This window comes from Acomys russatus, chromosome 11 (genome assembly GCF_903995435.1).
Source record: "Acomys russatus chromosome 11, mAcoRus1.1, whole genome shotgun sequence".
In the NCBI taxonomy this organism is placed as follows: domain Eukaryota; kingdom Metazoa; phylum Chordata; class Mammalia; order Rodentia; family Muridae; genus Acomys; species Acomys russatus.
The window spans coordinates 12385668-12395678 of record NC_067147.1 but is presented as its reverse complement, the minus strand read 5'-3'; positions in this window follow the sequence as shown (position 1 = coordinate 12395678).

Here is a 10011-nt window from a genome sequence, read left to right as displayed (position 1 = left end):
GTGCCATTGGGCATAGTGGCACACACCTGTAATCCCAGCAATCAGAGAGGCAGAAGCAGGTGGAGTTCTGTGAGTTTGAGGCCAGCCTGATCTACAAATCGAGTCCAGGACAGCCAAGGCTACGCGGAGAAACCTTGTCTCGGAGGGAGTCAGGGAGGACAGAGTACTCAGTGCATTTCCAGAGGCCCAGGTTCAGCTCCCAGCACCCATATGTGGCTCATGGTGGACTCTGGGAACCTGCAAGTATGTAACATACACAAAAAATGTTAAAGGATGAGTGGCCTTCCTCACCCTGACATGGATGCCCACTGTTAATCTCACCTTAGTGGAAAGGCACCTGGCACCTAAATCTGGACCATCCAAGCATCAGAGCATTCAGAGGCGGACCTGTGAGCCAGGATTGGCAGGATTGACCAGGAAGCATCTCCTGGCTATCAAGTTCCATAAATGTCATGTGAAAATCAGAACAACAACAACAAAAAAGAAAAAAAAAAAAAAAAAAAAATCAGAACAACAGAATACCCAGCCCTGGTGTCATTTGTTTCATTAACAATAACTTGTTTGGGGCTAGAGAGATGGCTCAGAGGTTAAGAGCACTGGCTGCTCTTCCAAAGGTCCTGAGTTCAATTCCCAGCAACCACATGGTGGCTCACAACCATCTCTAATGAGGTCTGCTGTCCTCATCTGGAGTGAAGGCATACATGCAGGCAGAACACTGTATACATAATAAATAATCTAAAAAAAAAAAGAAAGAAAGAAAATGCAAGAACACAAACACTCTAAAAACAAAAACAATGACTTGTTTCAAGTAAAGCCAGGATGGCTTGCTGACACAACTGACAGTGACAAGAACTAGACACAACAGTTTTCTTCCTTGTGGAACCTGCTTCTAGGGTAGGGTGGAGGGACAGACAGAGAGAGGAGTGTCAAGAATGAGACAAGAGCCAGGTGTGGTGGCATAGGCCTTTAATCCCAGCACTTGGGAGGCAGAGGCAGGCAGATCACTGTGAGTTCGAGGCCAGCCTGGTCTACAAAGCAAGTCCAGGACAGCCAAAGCTACACAGAGAAATTCTGTCTCAAAACAAAACAAACAAACAAACAAAAACCCCCAGAAATTCAAGGTCATCCACAACTACACAAGTGATGGTTTGTAAGTCTCTTGTGAGGGCTTGAAGGGACTTGGAAACAGAAGCCTGGCTCCTTGCTGCCGGACCTAACCGGGGAGCTTGGTAGTAGGCTAGTCTCTTCTGTTTACCACTGGTCCAGCTTCTCCACAGCCCGCCGGACTGAGGACCCAACAGAGATGTCTAGCCAGAGAAGCTAGCTTAAAGCTAAGCTTTGCTTTCCTGGGACCCCTCCACTAGTCTGCTGTCTCTCAGCTCCGGAGAACGATTTCTCTTCTATAATATAGCCTGATCCCTGGAGTCGTCTCTCTTGCCTACCAAGAGATCAGGACAGCAATTCTATCCTGTCACGCCAGGACCGAGCGCTGCACTGGCGCCAGGTTTGGGGAAGAGTGCAGGAGTCCTACAGAGGCCCGGGTCCTTCTGGACTCTGACACTTGGTTCATATTGGAGAGAGGGGAAAGGACTCCTCAGCAGAGCTGGGGTCCACAGTTTGGCCACAGGGGACTTCCTGAGACTTAAGTACCTATAGGAAAGGAACTCCTTCGCCTCCCCTGCCTCTTTTACTATTCTTGGGCCTTCTCCCCGTCCCCCACTCTTAACCAAAACTACATTCCTTGCACACGAAAAGCGTGGGCATCCCGAAACACGCAGCCAGAAAGCACGAGCAGAGCCCGGGGCCATAGGGGCGTTCGGTGAGTGAACGCGTGCTAGGGGCAACGGGGAGGCCGCCAACGCCCACAGCAGAGGGCTCAGGGCCCGCCCCTTGACGACTCAGGAGTCCATAACGACTAACTGAGCCAACCGCAGCCGGTGTGAGCAGTCTCCTGGGTCCCTGGAGCAGGTGAGGCGACCTCCGGGAAAGGGACACCCAACCCTGGTCTCCCCATTCAGACAATGCTGGTCAAGGCCAAAGCCACACCAGCTCCTGCAACATTCGCGATTCTGTGACCCTGCAGCCATCATTTTAGCTTCCCATTTCCTGTAATGGGAGAAACTGTTCCGCAGCTACTTGAGGCTCCCAGCTCATCCCTTCTAAAGGTGGGATGCTGGCTCTGCATTCCACACAGCAACTACCGGTAAACTGGTCCAGAGGCCTAGATTTCAAGGAAAGAAAGTGAGGGACCTTGGAAGAGGAGGGTCTCCAATCCTCAGCTGAGGGTGGTGCTGCAAGATGCTTCTGCATCTCCCTTAGGATCCCCCATGGACCGGGTCTCTTAGGGTTACCAAGGGGAGGAGGAAGAACTGTGCTGGCCTTTGAAGCTGATCTTCCCTGCTGGGGTATCTAAGGGAAGGTGACTAGAGTCGTGGGGAGCCACTGCCACTGTCCCTTTCCATATAGCAGACTAAAGGAGCCTGAGCTGGGAAAGGGACTCCCCAGGGGTTATGAACAAGCTATCTCCCTGGGCCAGAGACCAAGCCTGGCCTCTCAGAAATATTTTATTTTCTTTTATTTTTAATTCTCCCTTTAGTCTCAGAAACTGAGAACTTACAACAGGAATTTGGGCGATGGAGGGCGGACAAAAAAAGTCAAGGAAGATGTAAACAAAAGCCCAGGGCACTGAAAATAGGAACCTGAGGCCTGAGGAAGGCTCTCTCGGAAGGGGTGGGAAGCTGGCTGAGAAGACATAAGAAGCAAAGGCAGAGAGAACCCCAAGCCCCCGCGGACCATCACAGCTAGACTTTCAGAAGAACACGGGGCGTGACAGGACCATTGCTTTCCCATTTGGGAAGGAGGTGGGACCTTCCCTGACATGGCCAGATTTTACTGGGGACTTGAGGAAGGATAGAAAAGGTGGGACTATGCTAGATATCCAAGCTTGACCCAGGTCTGTGAGCAACATGAAGGGCTCAGCACAAGGTAGGGGCAGAAGAGCAAAACCGCAATCTCTTCTCTTGGGCCCTCGTGGAGACCTCAAGCCAAAAGATGTCAGTAATGGTCCAGCCTCAAGCTGTGAAGTGGGCTAAGGGTTGTGGAGGTCAGCACCAAAGCAGGTAAAGGCTGGGCTCCACAGCTTTGACTAAAGAACCCACAGTGGGAGAAAGTTCCAGAAGGCTTTCTGGAGCTGACGTGAGAACGCTGCACCTCAGAGAAGTGAGAGATCCCCCCTGGACAGACAAGGCCTCAAAGCGCGGCTCTCACTTGCTGGCTAGAGGTGGCAGTAAATCCCTTCAGTGTTCTAAGCCTCTTTCCTCCTCTGTAAAGTGGGGGGAACAGTGGTGTTAAAATGACAAGCCTCAACCATGACTATGAGGGCTGAGCTTCTTCATACAGGCCAGACTGCTAACTCCCTTGTAGTCTCCACGTCTTGAGTGCCAGCAGTACGTTCGTACATAGGCCAAGCCTATATGAAGTGTCACACATTTTATCCCCTTAATCATCATCACGAACAATGCGTGATGAAGGTAATATTAATGGCTGCCCCCATTTGACAGGTGGCGCCCCTGGAAGCTGTTGGGATTAATTCCTTGCCAAGGTCTTATAGATGTGACAGGCAGAGTGAGGATGTGACCGGAGGCAGTCCAAGGCCTGAGCACTCAGTCAGCCACTGTAGGGCTGTGCTATCGAATGCCTAGAGTGCAGTAAATCATAGCTATACAGACCAAAATGAAGACAATCCTGGCCAAAATGGGACAGCATTTTTATTACTTGTACCAAGGCCAAGAAATCCAAGCCCTTGGAGTTGTGACCTTGTGCCACCTTCTGTGTTTTTGCACCCCTATGCTGATCCTGAGGACCCAAAGATGGATTTGTAGAGAGAATGGCCTTTTTCTACCCACGGTGGTCCTGTCTGGCTCCTCTCAATGCTAGAGACACAGCCACATAAAGTGAACAGGTCCTTGAGACAGGCCCCTAGATGAAAAGTCAACTAGGCATGCCCCCACCTTCCCAGTTCCCCACTCTAAGGGGAACTGCCTGTAGTGCACAGCAGCAGCGCAAGACACAAGCGTTTCTGGTGGCCACCAACTTCTCTGGAATGCCAGAGAGAATTCCGGACGTGGAGAAGGGAGTAGGATCTTCTACCACTAAACTCCAGTTCTCTCCCGACCCCACAGGCTCCCGAGGGAGACAAAGCTCTATCACAGTGGCTCTCAACCTTCTTAGAGCTGCAGGCCCTCTTATACAGTTCCTCTTGTTGCGGTGACCGCCCCCCCCCCCACACACACACAAGCATAGAATTGTTTTGTTGCCATTTCATAACTGTAATTTTGTTACTGTTGGGGGGGGGGCGCGACCCCCAGGTTGAGAAACCACTGCTGGTCTCTGCCACTTCTGAAATTGTGTCCTTTCTGTGAGCTTTTGGGAGTGTCTGGGTGCCCTCTGGATTCGCAGCTAATGGGCTGTTATCCATCCCTGCAGAATCCCAGGAAAGAAGGTGTCACTTAAGACCACCTCAGGGCAGCCGGGAGACAACCAGCCAGCCAGACTAAGGCCTACCGCTGAATGAGGTAAGCGGCTATGCAGGTCTCTCCCTTTCCTCTGGTTCCTCCCATCCTTCTCCTCAAAGTGGGGCAGCCTCCTTCCTTCCTTCCTTCCCTCCCTCCCTCCCTCTCTCCCTCCTTCCTTATCTCCCCCCCCCCTACCCCCTTACAACAGGGTTTCATGTAAAGCCAGGTTGACTGCAAACTTCTGGAGCTTCTGATTTAGGGATTCTCCATTTCACTCACCAGTGAGCTTAGCAAACAATGGCCAGCCCCCTGTGGTCACAAGGAGAAGAACTGTGAGTGCAAAGGAGGCTGCGTGTTGAGGCCTGAGGGCTGGCTGCTCAGAGGCTTCAGGCCTCTCTCACCCTGACTTTGATGGCTGCCCGGTCCCACCAGGTTTCATCCTCTGCAGCCGTAGACAGGCTCTGCATAAGTCTGGCAAGTGACTCTCAGCAGTGGGGCTCCAGCTCCTCCAAGGACATATACCTGTCCTTCCTTCCGACAGCCTCTACTTGGACAAATCCTAAGAAAGTCTCTGATTGGCTGGCATTATGAGGCCACGCCCACCAATAGCTGTAACCAATAGGATACTCTTTAGACTCTATTATTAGAAGCAAATAGGACAGACTCAAACTAGCTACCTGCCTAAGGCAGACCTGGCACTGGGCTTAGGCATACAGATCCAGTGAGCTCTGTCTGCTGTGGATTTGGGCACAAGGGGAGGTGGCACAGGTCCTGGAGAGCTGGCACTCCGACAGAGGGTTTTTTTTTGGGGGGGGGGGCATGGGAGTGAGGAAGTGGCCATTGAGCTAGTCAGTGGATGGACTACTGTCTCTTTCCCAGGAGATGGTAAGAAAAGCATCCCAAGTTTAAGGAGTGGCCTGAGCAGTGCCCTGAACTAGCCTGCTGTGTCCTGGACGAGAGCAGACTTTATTTCTGAGACGCACCAGTCGTGGTAGAAGATCCTCTGAGATGCTGAGGGAGCTGGCTTTTGCCCTAGGGGAGTGCTGAGCCCCTGAAGGGTTTATATAGAGGCCTGCCCCAGTGGCTGTGCAGGGTTGACAGTGAGAGGACCAGACTGAAGGCCAGGACAGGTGCTCAGCAGCTGAAGCCATGTGGGACAGACACAGAGACCCTAGGCTGAGGCAGCAGTGAAAAGAGAGGACAGGTTAGCACCTGCATGGCCTACAGGAGAGGCTGACTCCCTATTCTCAGCTCCACCTTCTGTGTGAGGGACTTGGAAAGAACCTGAGGGTAGATAGAGTGCCGGAAGCCTGCCATGCAGCTGTGCTGAAACAAACAACAGCCAAGGGGCTGGAGAGATGGTTCAGATGTTAAAAGCACTGGCTGCTCTTCCAGAGAGTCTTGGTTTGGTTCTCAAATCCAGGTGGGAGCTCACCACAGCCTGTAACTCCAGCTCCAGGGGACCCAGCGTCCTCTTCTGGCCTTCTCAGGCACCAGGCATGCACGCGATGCACACATACATTCAGGCAAACACATAAAATTAATTTTTTTTTTAAATGGTGAAAGAGCTGGGCATGGTGGTGCATGCGTTTAATCCCACCACTCCGGGAGGCAGAGGCAGGTAGATCGCTGAATTCAAGGCCAGCCTGGTCTACAAAGTGAGTCCAGGACAGCCAAGGCTACACAGAGAAATCCTGTCTGGGGGATGGGGGGAGGATGGGGGGAGGATGGGGGGGGGGATAGGGGAAGGTGAAAGAGGCAGGAGAAGAGCCAAGGAATTTGTTTTACTCACCATCCTATTACGTATACATTGATACATTATCAGTAGGTTTTTTTTAAGTTTCATTTTATTTTTAATTATGCATCTTGGGTTTTTTTGTTGTTGTTGTTGTTTTGTTTTTTTGTTTTTTTTTTTTTTTTTGGTTTTTCGAGACAGGGTTTCTCTGTGTAGCCTTGGCCATCCTGGACTCACTTTGTAGACCAGGCTGGCCTTGAACTCACAGCGATCCACCTGCTTCTGCCTCCCGAGTGCTGGGATTAAAGGCATGCGCCACCACGCCCGGCTTAATTATGCATCTTTGTGTGGGTATGCACTTGTGTGCGGTTACCCTCCAAAGCTAAACATGTTGTAAAAGCCTGGAGCTGGAGTTGGTTGCAAGCTGCCTGATGTCGGTGCTGGGAACTGAACCTGGGTCCTCTGTCTGAGTAGCATATACGCTCAACTGCTGAGCTGTCTCTCCAACCCTCAGCTATTAATTTTTCAAAACACGTTTTGTTGGTGGTGGTTTCTTTGAGATGTAGCCCAGGCTGTCTCCTTCCTCTACCTCTTAAGTGCTGGGGCTACAAATGTGCACCACGATGCCAGTTTATGCAGGATTAATCCCAGAGCTTCCAAAATGATAGGCAGACGCCCAATCAACTGCACGACACCCCCATCTCTCAAAATATATGTTTGAAAACACGTGGAACTAGAACTCAATAGATAAACTCTCTAGTTATTTTATTTTGTTTCTTATTTTTTGGCATTATTAGTGTTTGATCCTATGGCTTCCTGTGTGTTAGGCAAGGGTTCTACCACTAAGCTGTATGTTTGCCCAACCCTCTTCTTAGTTTTTATTTTGAGAAATAAAAACCCAGAGTCTTAGCCCAGTGGTGGTGGCACATGCCTTTGATCCCAGCACGTGGGAGTCAAAGGCAGGCACATCTCTGAGACTGAGGCCAGAGCAAGCTTCCAGATAGCCACAGAGGGCTACACAAAAATAAAACCTTATCTCAAAAAACCAAAAAAGAAAAAAGAAATAGAGTCAGGCGTGGTGGCGCATGCCTTTAATCCCACCACTCGGGAGGCAGAAGCAGGAGGATCGCTGTAAATTCAAGGCCAGCCTGGTCTACAAAGCCAGGGCTACACAGAGAAACCCTGTCTCAGAGAAAAGAAAAAGAAAGAAAAAAAGGAAAAGAAATGTCTTGCTAAGTTGCTCAGGCAGGCCTTGAACTATCTGCCTATCTCAAACTCCTTATAGCTAATATTACAGGCCTGTGCTCCAATGTCCACCTGTGCCTGGTAGTAATTTTTCTGTCAAAATATTTTTATAGCTAAGCCTAGTAGTGCAGGCTTGTAATCCTAGCTGCTGAAGAGACTACTACAGGGGGATCAGAAGGTCAAGGTCTGCCATGGCTACAGAGTGTGTTCAAGAATGAAAAATAGGAAGTGGGTTGGAGGTGTAGTTCAATGGTAGGATGTTTGGCTGCCATCTGCAAAGACCTAGACTTAATCTCCAAACCACAAAAAATTATATAGATATATATATTCTTTTTAAAAATTTATTTATTTGTTATTATGCATAAAGTGCTCTGCTTACACATACACCTGCAGGTCGGAAGAGGGCATAAGATCAGATCACACTATAGATGGTTGTGAGCCACCGTGTAGTTGTTGGGAATTGAACTCAGGACCTCTGGAGGAGCAGTCAGTGCTCTAAACCTCTGAGCCATCTCTCCAACCCCTGTGTGTGTGTGTGTGTGTGTGTGTGTGTGTGTGTGTGTGTGTATAAATCAAAAGGGGATTAATGAGGATGGTCAACTCTGACCTCCTTTTCAACATTTGCCTTAAAAACGACACCAGGCCAGGCATCGTGAATGTCTTTAATCCCATCCCCAGAAGGCAGAGGTAGACACAGCTGTGTGAGTTCAAGACCAGCCTGGTTTACATAGTGAGTTCCAAGACAGTGAGAGCCACAAAGTGAGACCCACCCATCTCAAAACAAAAGACAAAAACCAAAGCCAAGAGATGACATACCATGGGTGTCAATGTTCCCATAAACATGGAAGGCTGGCATGGGCTCTCGTTATGGCAGCGGTACCTGTGGCAGCCATGGCCAGGAGCAGGGCTCTACCCGTTCTTCTTGTGAGATTTGTTAGGGCTAATTGGTGGCTCTACAGTCTCTGGAAGAGGCAGACTGCAAAGCAGCAGCCAAAGCAGCTAGAACTACACCTTAGGAAGAAGTGCCTGGTACCAAGAGAGAAAGCCAGTGGGAGGCACTGAGGGGCTCACAACTAGCCCCAGCTGGGAGGAGGGAACAGAGCCTTGCCCCAGGCACTCGTTCTAAAGCCACACCCACCAGGAACTTGGGCTCTTCTGCCAAGCTCACTCCTGGCTCCCTGCTGTGGGCCACAGGTTATCCCAGGAAATCATATGATGTTCTGAGCCTCAGCCTTAGAATCAGGAGTCCAGATGCAAGATTGATAGGAGTAGCCTGGTCTAGTGGTGCACACCATTAATCCCAGCACTCGGGAGTCAGAGGCAGGCGGATTTCAGTGAGTTTGAGGCCAGCCTGGTCTATAAAGTGCGTTCAGGACAGCCAAGGCTACACTGAGAAATCCTATCTTGAAAAAAAAATAAAAAATCGAAACCAAAACAAAAAAACCCCAATAACAACAAACACACACACACACGGTTGTAGGCGTGAGGTCTGTTGCCTCTGAGACCCTTCCAGTCTTCAGCTATGGTGCAGCTGACCCTAAAGTCACCACTGACCTTTTGCCCTTCACCCCTCCTATTAGAGACAGGGACAAGTCTCAGAAACCTGGCATTCACCTGAGGACGCCTCTCAGCACTCCAGACAGGAGCTTCCACAGTAGCCTATGTCAGAAGATGTCATTGTCCCATTTTACAGACAGGTTATGCAACTTGACAAAGCTCACCCAACAAGCCAGAAATGCAAAAAAAACTGGTGCCTCCATCTGAATGGTACCCACCTGAACTCATCATGATGCAGCCCAGGCTAGCCTCAAACTCACAGAGATCCACCTGCCTCTGCCTCCCAAGGGCCAGAAATATAGGCACTAGTCAAAGATGGACACAGTCTGAGAATCTGCACTTGATTTGCATACAGGATGACACAATACATACATATCTTGCCTACAGCACCCCTCTCCCCAGGCTTTTCCTCCTTGAGCTGCCTGGCAAGCTAGGGAGTACCATCTGGTTCCTCCGTCTGCCAGGGATGCCTGGCTGGAGCAGGGTGCTCCTTCTCGCTGGCCACACCACAGAGCAGCACAAAGGAAAACCTCCCAGGGAGGGGCAGAGGGCCCTGGCACCCCTGTTCTGCCTTCAGGTCACCAGCAGGGTGCCTGCAGCAGGAGGGTAGAGGGGTGGCCACCTGCAGAAGGTCCCCCAGCCCCAGGCAGCATCCTCAGTCTTCTGACTTCAACCCCATATTTAGCTGCCTTCTCGCCTCCCACATATGCCTGCCACCGTCTGGTATAAGGGGAGACTTTGAAGTAGGAGCTAGGTGGGCGTGAGGGGAGTGAGGAGAGGCGCTGGCGCCCTGGTCAGGCTTGTGCCTGGCCGCCTTCTGCCCCTCCCAGCTGCACCCTCCTCAACGGAGGCCACTGGTGAAGATTTGAGGTGAACACACACACACACCTATTCTTTGCACTCAAAACCTTGACACAGAGGGTGGAAGAGCTGGCCCAGCAGTTAAAGAGTGCACACTGA